The following is a 14,130-nucleotide window of genomic DNA, read 5'->3' as shown; positions in this document are numbered from 1 at the left end:
GAGAGAGAGAGAGAGGAGATATAAGGACGAGAGGGTATTATGGTAATTTATTAGTGAAATTTGGATCAGGCCTGTTATAACTTGGTTTTGGGCTTGGGTTGGTGTCCTAATTTGTATAACAAATTATGAAAAAGGGTTTTTTGTGTTTAGAAATTTGGTTGGTTCCTTGTATGTTATTCTCCCTACTTTAAAAGCATTTCAAGAAAACAGTATTTCAAAAACCGTTAGTTGCATTCAAGCAAAAAACAAACAAATAACCTTTCTTCAAGAATAAATTAATTTCAAGAGAATTAAGAATCAACTCCAACACTCTTTTCTTTAGCAAAAAATCAAAATTTTTGAAGAAAAAATTATTAAAGAAATATGTTTTGACATTCCTACTGCCTTTTGGCATAGAAAAAAACATATTGTTTCTCTTCCTTACATCAAAGAATTCAATGAGAAAAATATCCCTACTAAATCTCGTCCAATCCAAATGAGTCATGAGATTATGGATTTTTGTAAAAACGAAATTAATGATTTACTCAATAAAAATATTATTCGCCCTAGTAAATCCCCTTGGTCTTGCCCAGCATTTTATGTTCAGAAAAATGCTGAACTCGAAAGAGGAACTCCTCGGTTAGTTATTAACTATAAACCTCTTAACATAGTCTTGGAATGGATCAGGTATCTTATTCCCAATAAACGAAATCTTATTAATGTTGTATGTTTTAATATAGTACTCGCAAGTGCACGAACCGCTTATAGAATAGAAGTGCAAGCACGAGGTCTTTCCCTCTAAGGATTGATTAGAACAACTTATTATGCCAATTATACTACACCTAATGAAATAACAATATGATTTTATGATGTTTGGATTGAAAACATAAAATAAAGTAATAAAACTGAAATTAAAGACAAGAGAACAATGAAATTTCTAAGAGTTTAAGAACAGATTATAAAGATGCTAAAGCTTTGAATCCACCACCTAATACGCCTACCCTTCTCTCTAGTTGATAGCAATTGAACTCCCTAGATTGCATGCTAAAGATTTCCATACATAAACCTTATTGATCCCGGACATATGCCAAAGTTCTTCTAAACAATGAATTCTAACTTATTGATCCCGTATAGAACTCAAGTAGTCAAACTATAATCTACTTCACGTTATGATCAGGTTCAAGTAAAACATGTTCAACTCCATTAAGCACAAAAGAACTAGGAAATCATGTAAACAAGAATATCGACTATGATCAAGCACTTGTATTCTTAACTTACAACTCTCTAATCACAAGATTAAATAAATCCTTTGGAACCCTAGAAAACATCTACTCTCGATCAAGCCTCATGTTTTCAAACCAAATAACTAATAAACAAAACCTAGGTCTTATTGATCCCGAGCAAAGATTTTGAATAAAAGTTCTATTAAAATGGTGATTGAGAATTTAATATAGCAATCCATTGAATCAAAGCAATCAACTAAAGAAATAGAGTAATCATACTAGGGGTTTCATCTCAGCCCTAGCTAGAAGTTTAGAAATTCATAGATAAAGAAAACATGACTAGAAACAAAGATAGCATGGAAGAAACAATGGAAGAGATAGGAACTCGGGTTAAGCGATGGTGAAGCTCTGTTCTTCTTTTCCTCTGCGTTCCTTGCTGCCTCCCTGTTCTGCCGTATCTCCTCCCTCTTTAACGTGCTTAGGGTTCTCTTTTATTCTTCTTGAAATCCCAATTGATTTGGGCTTTTTAGTCTCCTTGTCCACTATGGAATAGCTTTCTTCTCTCCAAATAACACAAGGTATTGTCAATGTAAGAGTAACCTTCCAAATATGTTAGCCACGTTCAGCCCCTTTACTTGTAGTATTAAGATTGATGGACTTGGACTTCACAAATTGGAATCATGAGAAGAAACACAAAATTCGTCAGAATCTGCATCCACGCGCTACGTTCACTCAAACCTTCATAACTTGCTCTAGAAAAATGCAAATTCACTTCCGTAAAATTCCTCAGAAAGCTAACATCCGTAGCTTTCCAATGATGTATGGCTCGCTTCCAGATTCCTTGTGAGCAGGTACAGTTTAATCCTCAAAGTTGACGCACAGCATGGCAGTTTCTGGATCACTTAGCTCCAAATTCTCTTTTTCTCCAACTTAACCTACAAAACATAAAAACCAAGTAAATGACTTACAATTGACAAGAACTAAGCATATAATCATGTATCTAAGGGTATAAAAATGTATGAAATATGAATCTATCAATTAACAGGTTAAACAAATCTGTCATCTTTAGTAAATTTGATATGTAGTCAAGATTTTGGCAGATCCAAATCAGTGAAGTTGACAAATACAAAACTGCATTTGTCACACCCTTTGGATATTATGAATGGAATGTTATGTCATTCGGCTTAAAGAATGCCCCTAGCGAATTCCAAAACATAATGAATGACATATTCGATCCTTATAGTTACTTCTTCATTGTCTACATTGATGATGTTTTGATCTTTTCACAATCAATTGATCAACACCGGAAACATTTAAACCAATTCTTTTCCATAATAAAGAATAATGGTTTAGTTATTTCTGCCTCAAAAATTAAATTATTCCAAACCAATATTCGTTTTCTTGGATTTAACATTCACCAACTCAAAATTAGACCCATTGATAGAGCAATACAATTTGCTGATAAATTTCCAGATGTCATTTTAGATAAAAATCAACTACAAAGATTCTTAGGATCTTTAAATTATGTAGCAGATTTTTACAAAAACCTTAGAAAACACTGCAAACCTCTATTTGATAGGTTACAAAAAAACTCTGCTCCCTGGACATCAATTCATACATCTTTAGTCAAAGAAATTAAGAACCATGTAAAAACCCTCCCATGCTTAAGTATCCCTCTGTCTCATTCTTATAAGATAGTGGAAACTGATGCCTCTGAAATAGGTTATGGAGGTATCCTCAAACAACAAGTTTCCCCCCATCACCCAGAACAAATTGTTTGATTTCATTCTGAAATCTGGAACCCAGCTCAATCAAATTATAGTACTATTAAGAAAGAAATTTTATCAATTGTCTTATGTATAAGTAAATTTCAAGATGATTTATTAAATCAAAATTTTTTAGTCCGAGTTGATTGTAGAAGTGCAAAAGATGTTTTAGAAAAAGATGTTCAAAACATTGCCAGCAAACAAATCTTTGCCCGTTGGCAATCTTAAGTATTTTTGATTTTGAAATTGCATTCATTAAAAGAAGTGACAACCATATCCCAGATTTCCTAACTTGTGAATTTCTACAAGACACCAAAACATGAAGCCCAGCTCATCCAAAGGGAGTAATCCCGAAAAATCAGTATCTACATCATCTTCCCTAGTTAAATCAGTTAAGAAAGAAGAATCACCTGAGTCAAACTCCAGCATAGTTCCTTATGCAGGTCATTCCCCCATTCCAATAGTCAATCGATATAGTACTCTTGGTAGCACCCTCAGTCTAATTAAACCAAATTACCAGTCAGCCCTAGTAAACCAATACGACCCCTATAAAACAGATTCCTCATCCAACCCTCTAGTCAATTATAAAAAATTATCTCCTTATTTTGACATGGCTGAACATTTCCTATTTTATATTGAACCTTTTTTAAGTCATTTAAAAAATCCCATTTCCTTAGCAAAAAGTTATTTTGGGCCAAATTCTCAATACCCCCCAGGTAAATCTTTAGCATTCTATAAAGACATTCTGTATAAGTCTGAGTCATTATCCATTAAACCAATCCTTGACCCAAAAGTCCCATCTAAAATATTATATCATTCCCTCTACATAATCCGTATCATTTCATTATCCCAATGGGGTGATTCCCCTCTACTCCTCACAAAATAGACATACTCACATTTACTTATCATGATTACATTGAAGCATGGAGTAAAATATTCCTCCACCAAACAGAGGATTTTAGTCATTCATGGTTCCTCAATTTTGACAGAATATTTAATCGCCAATTTCCTATGTGGTTTGGAGATTGGTGGAATAATCATGGATGCCCTTATGACATTCTCCCCTCAAATCTCCATAATGCAGTCACTAAATTTGCTTCAATTATGACCTTCTCAGAATATGAGAAAAGATTTCCCCTGCTCTCCAATTCATGGCTAAATATAAAATCACTTGGATTTTCAAATGGCAATACAAACTTGAATCTGAAAATCACATGGTCTTGCGACAACACTTAATTAAATGGTGGGATAAATTCAATTCTGAAAGAGTTTTAACCCAATTCAGTGAAGAATTTTCAGTCATTCTATTCAGCTTAAAAGCTTCGGCTTCTATTCAGCCAGCATCCCCGATCCCTCAGTTAAAGTCCCAGACTCATCAATCACCATCTTCTTCCAAGAAAATAGCCCCCAGTTCATCCTTATCTTCCAAAGCAGACGAATTAAAAGAATTGGCCAAGCAATTACTACAACAAGCGGCCAGTTTATCCACAGATGATGAAGAAGAACACTCTCCATCAGAATCATCATCAGCTCCTAGTCAGCAAAGTTCTCCCAGTTATCCAACCAGGTGGGCTGATTATGAAGATAGTCAAGATCCATATGCTGAGTTCCTTGAGTCAAGTCCAACCCAAAAGCAAGTGCAGGCCTATTTAAAAGTCCCAGTCAAAATTTCCACTTAAAGTACCAGCAGTAAATCAGTGGCCGACAAGTTACTATTCATCAACAGTCACTTTTTACTATTCATCACTTTGTAATTTCTATTTATAGACACCTCCGGCTTCACAATGAGGCAGGCTTCATTTTTCTCCCTTTCTCCTCTCCTCTCTCTCTCTCATTCTCTAGTAAACTATTCATGCAAAAGAGAGCTCTTGCTTTGATTCTCATGTATTAATTTAACCATTAAGTTTGTAAACTCTTATATTCATTAATCAAATGTTTTATTTTATATTTGTTTCCGTGTTTTGGTATCTATATATATATAAATATATGGAGGACCTCCTTACTTTAAGAATTTAAGGATTTCTACTATTTTATATTAGTAGATGATTTCTTTTAACGATCTCAACTATTGATCCTCTAAATTCATATGTAAGAAAAATGTTTACAAAATTTCAACGAATTCCATAATCATTTGGTTATTCAAATTGATGTAAACAATTGTAGGCCGTTAGATAAAATTAAAACGAATATTGTGCTAATCAAATGGTTCAACCTTTTTCATTTTGGCTAATTTTTTATAGGATTCATATGTGGGTAAGTAACTAGAGAATGAGTGACTTTGGTTGTCAAAATACAAGCTAGAACTAAAACATCATTATTTTAAGAGTTTAAGGATGTCCTCTTTAAATCCGAACTATATATATATAGATATATTTATATATTTGTCCTTAAAAAACTGAGGTAGGCTGCAGCACAGCCTAGCTAACCCCTAGTTTCGCGCCTGCGTACAAGTAAATATATAGAATGATGGCCTTTCTTATCCCCAGCACACATTACTATTCACCATCAGAAAATGATGGCCTTTCTTATCACCAGCACACATTACTATTCACCATTCGGCAATGGCCAACCATTTGGTAAGATTTATACACAACCCTCCAAACAGTCATTTCAAATTAAGGCATAGGTGGTTTTAGAAGAATAAACGATAGCCATCGGTTGCCACCCTAAAGTTTCAGTATATTTATGTTTGTTTGTGTCGTACGTACATCTTATGCACCTCATCGTTTTTGGATTGTCGGCAAAAGAAACTCTTATTTATGCTCTACTAATTAAGTTGGAGGAAATCTCTGAATTTGTGCAATTTTAGTGGTAGCAAGAGACCTAAAGTGCTTACCACAGTATTGATAGCTAATTCTCAGGTAGGAAACGCCGGCGGTCTTCACGTAAAAGAATCGATATGGGACCAGAAAGATTCGATCCTCAGTAGTTTCTGCAGACAAAACTCCAACACTGATTCTTAGAACAAGCACCTGCAGACATATAAGAACATTGTCTCAGGGGGGGGGCATGCCGATGTAGGATTGAAGCCCCTGACACGTGGTGTTGTTTGGTGATAGATTTGTCCAGAAGCTTAAGCAAAACAAGTAGATCAATGCTGATGCCAGCTAATTAAGCAAAGCCCGGCGAACAAATTAGGAAACCATGCCTGCGCTTCTTCATAAACCCTGAATTACCTAATTTAGTTGGTTGAAAAATGTTTCCTTGTCTGTCCATCAGCAGCGATCGATTTGTTACTGATTTTCCAAATAATAAAGTTCATATTTCCCATGTCAACTGATACAGGTTTCAAATGAATTATTAGTGTAAAAACTGTTCTTAACTTGTTTCTTTTCTCCTGCAAATATTTATATTCTTGACAACAATATGTCAGGAGACGATAAATATACAGAAACAAGTTATATACATAGATAACACAGTTTTTACGCAATTGGCCAAATAGCTAAACCCTAAATTTCCCAAAGCATAATAATTAATTAGGAAATGATCATATCAAGGAGAAAACAGCAAACATAAATTAAAATTAAAAAGAAACAGCAAGGATTTCAAAAAAAAAAAAAAAAGAAAAGAAAAAGGAAACAGCAAGAAAATAATTAAAAAGAAAAGAAAGAAAGACAAACCTCACAAATCAGACAAGTTGCTGTGCGTAAAGGCAATAGAATCAAGAGATGGGTACATTTTTGCCTGGGAGCTAGTTAATAACAATAAATTTAATCATAAAATATCAAAACAATAACCTAAAAATATCCTTAAAAAATATCCTAAGGTATCTAAATGAAGAAAAATATCTAGATATGATGATCAATACGCATGAAAAACTAAAAGAGGTCGATCGATCGACAACGTACTATGTACAAGAAGCGCATAATTTGTGGTGAAATTGTGTGACATGCATGAAAATATACAAAATAGAGCACAGTATATGTGATATGTCATACTTTTTGGTTTACTTTCATGCTAACCCTTATAAAGATCAATTGATTCCATTGCCTTATAGCACAGTAGAACCGTATGATCCTGGGTAAGACAACAGCAAGGTTTCAAGGCAAGAGCTGTGCTCAATATTTTGTATTTTGTCAATTATAACATATATACCACACAAGTTTGATCCCCACAAAATTGTGCAGTACGTACTTCTTGTATATATATAGTATGTTGGCTTAGTTTGGTATTGTGATTTAAAAACTCAGTTTTAAATAAGTAACCCTTAACCTGTATTTTAAAATCGTGGTTATTTGAACTAAATTTTTTTGGATAAACACGTTTTAAAATTTTACCAAACAGAAAATTTATTTAAAATGATGATTATAAGTGATTTTAATTCTCAAAACTCAATGTGAAACTGAGCCATTGTCGATCGAAAATACTCAGCTTTTCATGCGTATTGCGTATTGATCATCATATCTGGATGTTTCTTCTTTTAGGCTTGTAGCTACTTACTATATCAGGATATTTTCTTAAGTTAGCATTTTCAGATAAATTTTATTGTTATCAAGTATCAACTAGCTCCCAGGCAAAAATGTACCTATCTATAGCTATTGCCTTTACGCACAGCAACTTGTCTGATTCGTGGAAGTACCAACATAAAAATGTCTGTGTGGAGATCTTGCTTGTAGGTGAAATTTAGAGTTTAGGGTTTAGGCATAAGATAGCAATGAGATGGGTTGGCGATCAAGATATATCACAACATCGATCATGCCATCGATCTAGAATCAATCCCAGCTAGCTATAAAGGTTTGGAGTCTTCATCATCCCCATCCTCATTAAAAGATATCAATTGATCAAACAAAGTTTTTTGTACTTGTTGTTTGTAAAACCAAAACCGGCAGCAAAATCAAAACCAAATCATTTTAAATTCAGAATTCAAAACCAGGGTTCATCATAGTACTCAATTTTAGCAAAAATAAATTACTTTATTCTATAATAGCTAACTAGGAAATGATCATATCAAGGAGGAAAGCTAAACAAATAAATAAGTAGAAACAAAAGAAAGAAAGACAATCTAACAATTGTTGCTGCGCTTAATTAACCTCTTAAAGGCAGTAGAATCAAGATTGCCTCGGTGCTATAGCTAGTTAATAACAATAAATTTATCATGAAAACACCCTGTGATATTAAAATAGTAACTAAGTAGCTACATGTAAAAGATAATATATTATACTGATCGACAACGTACTATATACAAAAAGTGCATTATTTTGTGGGGGAATTTGTGTGGTATGTATGTTATTGAACAAAATACAAAATAGAGCACAGTTCTTGCCTTAAATGCTTGCTGTTGTCTTACCATGGATCATACAGTTCTAGTGTGCTTAAAAGGAATGGAATCAATTGATATTTAGGTTAGCATCAAAATAAGGATCCTCAAAATAAATCAAGTTATTCGATCAGTCTCTGCATGGGACCGAAATGTGTGATATACACTGTTACACTGTTAGTGAGGCTCCACGTACATCACAACACAGACGATTGCATTTGGAGACATGGAGTCTATAAATACTAACGCACTTACACTAGTTCTTCATTAGATTTTCCCAGAGCTATCATATCTAATTCTCTTTCCTCGATCTAGTTTCATAACCATGTTTCCCAGTTTCTTGACTTGTTGCTCTTATCTAGACCCTTCAAGGTAACGAATAATTTCTTAGTTAGTACACATCTCTTTGAATAGTTTATATATTCATACTCATTTTACTTTGCTGGCTTTACTTAGGAGTACTGTGTTTGGCCTAATTTTATCTAAAGGGATCAACAGATCATTTACTTCCTATTTTCGTAATATGCATTGCATGCACATAATTAAATATGGTAAGAAATAGCTACAATGTTCATAGCAGTACACTTATCCCTAGATCATAGCATATGAAAACTGTGTATGTGCATACAAAATAAGACACAGATTCTTAGCTAACGTCTGCTTTTGGTTTCTCAGAAAGAAGAAGAACACGACCACCGACCGAGATCAGAGCCTGGAAACGAAGAAATTTGAAGTCGATCCACCAGTTCTCTACTTCAATGGGGATCCGTTCGGATCAGGAAAGCAAACAAAGATGTCTCTATGGTCCGATAACAACAACAATTATTTCCAAAATAACTCAAGGTTAGTCAGTGAGCGGTTATATATATATATATATATATATATTTGTAGCTTCTCAGCTGCGGACGTCTGCACCAATGGTTTTGGTACGGATTTTCATTTTTTCACCACTTTTCGATCGAATTTCCTCATCTCCACCGTCTAGTATCTAGATAATATTTGTAGTAAATCATCTCTGCAAAAATTCAGCCATTTGGTAATCGTTAAGGCTCTTAAACTCAAAAAACAAATGAACGGACTAAATTTTGTCAAACATGAACCATTCATGTTTATAACAGAAAGACGCAATTTTGAGGGCCTTAACGATTACTAAATTGGCTGAAATTTTGCAGAGATGATCTACACAATATTATCTAGATACTAAACAGTGGAGATGAGGAAATTCGATCGAAAAGTGGTGTAAAAATGAAAATCCGCACCAAAACCATTAATGCGGACGTCCGCAGCTGAAAAAAATCCTATATATATATATATGTTCAGTTTTTTCTTTTTTTCTTTTTTCTTGAACATTATTTTCTGCTCAATAGTCCTGTAATACTGTCAAACTGCGTATGAATGACTTCTATATATTTTGTTATTTCAGAGGTAGGGAGGTCAAGGTTATAAACAAAGCCGGAAGGGCGCGGGCAGGAAGGTTCCCAAATTTTCTGCACCCACGCTCTTCCTCCGACTTGGATGGTAGCTTCAGTCATGACCTCAGCATGGATCATGTTGTCGGAGGCGAAGAGGAGGAAGATGAGCTAGAGGAGGAGGAGGAGGTAGTGAGGGGAGTGGAGATAGTAATCATGAATGAAGTTTTCGATGTCATTTTGGCAATGAAGAACGCTTACGTGAGCCTACAAGAGGCACACAATCCGTGGGACCCTGAGAAGCTGAGGGCGGCTGACATAGCGGTGGTGGGAGAGCTGAGAAAGCTTGGAGGGTTGAGAGAGACGTACTTGAGGAGAAGGTGTTACGGCAGCGGCGATATGCTGATGGAGGTGGTGGCGCCTTATGAGGCAGCGGTGGAGGAGCTGAGGAGAGAGGTAAAGGCTAGAGATATGGAGGTTGAACAGCTCAAACAGAAGCTCAAAAGCATTGTTAGCGTCAGTAATAATAGCAAGAAGATCAGGTCTCTGTCTAGAAGGAAGGTTTTTTGCAGTCCAGGTAACAACTGTTACACACCCCTTCATAATTTGTCTTTAATTAGGTCAAATAAATAACTAATTTAATTAGGTCATTTTCTTTTTCAAACAATTACAGTGTTAGAATCTCCAGCACAAGAATTGTTTGAGGGTGCAATGAACCTAGTGAGGGAGGCATCACAATCCTTCACTTCTATTCTCCTCTCTCACATGCGGGCTGCTCAATGGGACATCGCCGCTGCGGTACGTTCTATAGAAGCCGCAACCACTACCGCCACCATGATAAGCACTTCCTCCGTCATCAAAACTCAACCTGCCAATGCCAAGTACGCTCTTGAGTCCTACATTTCCCGAAAAATCTTCCAAGGCTTCGACCACGAGAGCTTCTTCATGGACGGCAGCATCTCTTCACTTCTCAACCCAAAAAAACATCGCCAAGATTTCTTCTCCCAATATAGTGATATGAAGAGCATGGACGTCGTCGAGCTTCTCGATATCCTCCCCATGTGTAACTTCGGTAAGTTTTGCTCCAACAAATACTTGGCCATTGTTCATCCCAAGATGGAGGAGTCGTTGTTCGGAGACTTAGAGCAGCGACGGAATGTGGTAGAAGGAAGCCACCCAAGGAGTCAGTTTTACAGGCAGTTCTTGGAGTTGGCTCAGGCGGTGTGGCTGCTTCACTTGCTTGCCTTCTCGCTTGACCCGGCACCAAGTCTGTTTGAGGCTAGTAGAGGAGCTCAATTCCAGCCTCATTACATGGAGAGTGTTGTCAGGTTTCCGGGCGGGAGGGTTCCTCCCGGTCAGATTGTCGGGTTTCCTTTAAGCCCTGGTTTCAAGCTCGGGAATGGGTCTATAATCAAAGCTGGAGTTTACCTGGTCTCTAGGAATTAGATCAACAGAAGTGATAAGGAAGCCAAATTAGTACTATACTGTATTATGTGACGTAAAAACTTGCTCTCTTAATTTCCTTCTGCCAATGTTTGAACATATATAATTTTTGATTGCGTCTTGTTTTTTTTTTGTTTTTTTTTTCTTTTTTTTATTTGAGAGGAAACTAATTACAAAGATTAACTTTTCTTTTTTTAAGAATTTGGAACCTAACCTAGCTGGAGGCTCAGCCCCACGTCCGGATTTTATTTTATTTAAAAAACTAGAAAAAATTACATAGTTCAAATAAGAAAAACACGAGACGGAAACTAAGAAAAGAGAACATGGTATTCTCATCTCCTGTACAAACCAAAAGGAAAACTGGTAGATAAAATATAGGACAAATTACTGGTCACTCCGCTAACTTTAGGGTGCTCGACAGTTTAGTCCGTTATCTTTCAATTTCAATCGATCACTCCGCTAACTGTCTAATTTCACACAATTCGGCCCATCCGTTAAGTAGCCGCCCAAATCGATGGTAAAGTGCTGACGTGGCACACCAAAAATCAATTAATTATTCATTTTTCTCATTTTTCATTTCTCTCCCAAATTTCCAATTATCCCCTAAAATTCCCAATCTCCCCCAATCTCATTTTTCAGCCAACACCAAATTCCCAGTCAACATAGTCCGACCCTTCTTCCCTCTTCTCCTTCTTTTTCCTCTCCACATTTTCCCCTCTATCCCTCAAACTCTCTCACTCAGCCGCAGCAAAAGAGAAGAGCAGAGCAATGGCTTTCATCAAGGCCTCGAAGCCCCGCGCCTACTTCAAGCGTTTCTAGGTCAAATACAAACGCCGCCGTGAGGGCAAGACCGACTACCGCGCCTTGGCATTCTCTCGGCTCAACTTCACCGCCAGAGTCAAATCCGTCTACCCAAGCCCGCCGGTTCATCGAAATCTTAATCTCCACCCGCTTGTAAAGCGCGTTGCTGCGCTCAGCGTCGAAGAAGCTCTTCTTGCAGAGCGGGGAGAGCGCGACGTCGATGGCGTCGAGAGCGGATGTTTTGAAGCCCTGGGCATCGAGAGCGAGGGCTGTGAGGATGTGAGCGGCAGCGTCTTTCGAATCGAGAGCGATGGCCTTGTCGGCGTGAGGGCTTGTTTAGAGAGAGAGGTGGCGGAGGAGGTGGAGGTGGATTGGGCGGCGTATCTGGCTTAGGCAAGGAGCTGGGCGCCGAGGACAAAGTGGCACTTGGATTGGATGGCGGTTTTGGAATTAAACCGTAGCAGCAGCAGTAGGAACCTAGCTACCAGCGTCGCCCAAGCCTTTGCCGTCTCTCTAGACTGGACCTCCACTCCCGACGCTCACAAAGCCGTCGTCGCTTTCCTCGACTCCATCTCTGTGTGTGTGTGTGTGTGTGTGTGTGTGTGTGTGTGTGTGTGTGTGTGTGTGTGTGTGATCACAGCTGCTTTTGATTTTGGGATTTGAATTGTAATTTGTTGTGGTTCTTTGTGATTGTGAGGGTTTAATTTTGAGAATTGGAGTATGATTTTAGATGTTTGATTTAATGTGTGTGAATTTGTCGAGGTGATCAGCTCTTGAATTTGAGAAGTGTGAGAAATATAGAGAGGAAGAAGAAGGAGAAGAGGGAAGAAGGGTCGGACTATGTTGACTGGGAATTTGGTGTTGGCTGAAAAATGAGATTGGGGGAGATTGGGAATTTTGGGGATAATTGGAAATTTGGAAGAGAACTGGAAAATGAGAAAAATGAATAATTAATTGATTTTTGGTGTGCCACGTCAGCACCTAATCATCGATTTGGACGGCTACTTAACGGATGGGCCGAATTGTGTGAAATTGGACAGTTAGCGGAGTGATCGATTGAAATTGAAAGATGACGGACTAAACTGTTGAGCACCCTAAAGTTAGCGGAGTGATCAGTAATTTGTCCTAAAATATACAAAATAATCCACATAATTTGAAGCATCAAAGCAGCTATGAACACCAACATTGGACATCTACACTCCCCAATATTAATTAACAAGACAACATGCAATGAGATGTGAATGCCAAATGAAAACAACTAAGAAATCTGCAAACTGCTGCAGATAACAAGATGAGACCACCAAACATGAAAAGTCACTGCAAGGTCTACCATCTAATTAGCTTGATAATTCGGATACCCCAATGCATCCCTCAAAAGAAAAAGAGATACACTATGAGGAGGAGAAACATGCCAAAGCAATGAAGAGAGACCCAGACCCAAATTTGCAAAACCATCAGCAACAATATTTTCTTCCTGAAAAACATGAGAACAACGAAAAGTCATTGCTATGATATGGTGCATGCATTACCCCAGGCTATATGAAGAGGCCACAGAGTAAGAAAATTGGATGGCAACAGATACATGTAAGCACACTTGCACAATCGCTCTCTAGCCACAAATTATGTCATCCTAGCTGAAAAGCAAATTCAATCCCAATAATAACAACCATTAGTTCAGAATAAAAAGCAGAAGGATGCCCAAACCTTTGCAAACCACCAATATAACGACTCGAAGAGTCCCGAAAAACTCTGCCACAAGCAGCAGGACCTGGATTGCCTTTAGCCAAACTATCAGTATTACGTTTAATCTAGAAAATGAGAGGAAGATGCCATAAATGAGTCGGGGCTCCTTCAAAACTTTCTGTTTTGGATAGACCCTAGTCCCTAGACCAATAAGTAATTGAGTATCCAAAACACCACTAGTAAAGCCTGAAACATGAGGAGCCAAAAATAATAACCAAGCTTTAGTGGACCTGAAAACTCGCAGGAGAGATAGCTTCTTATCTTCAAACCTAAGCTTGTTTCGGGCTTTCCAAATAGCCAAAAGAACAAATAAACCACATGCAAGCCATAAATTTGAAAGCTGAGGAGAGAATGCCTTACTTTGAAAAGCATTCCAGAGATCTAATAGAGAACCTGATGATGTTAATGAGGTGCCAAAACAACAAGCCAACCACTGCCAGATGTTTTGAGCGAAGAGCAGTTAACAAAACGGTGAGCAGAGTTCTCCATATGACCAAATTTACATATTT

General features: G+C 37.2%; 1 pseudogene; it reads left to right on the top strand.

Annotated features, from left to right (window-relative positions):
• The window catches only part of LOC101294642, a 29,214-nt pseudogene extending 16,943 nt beyond the window's left edge, over nt 1-12,271 (top strand).
• Nucleotides 12,272-14,130: the final 1,859 nt, after the last annotated feature.

This window comes from Fragaria vesca, linkage group LG3, assembly GCF_000184155.1.
Source record: "Fragaria vesca subsp. vesca linkage group LG3, FraVesHawaii_1.0, whole genome shotgun sequence".
NCBI classification, from domain to species: Eukaryota; Viridiplantae; Streptophyta; class Magnoliopsida; order Rosales; family Rosaceae; genus Fragaria; species Fragaria vesca.
The sequence above is the reverse complement of the archived record's forward strand: the minus strand, read 5'-3'. Positions and strand labels throughout refer to the sequence as shown.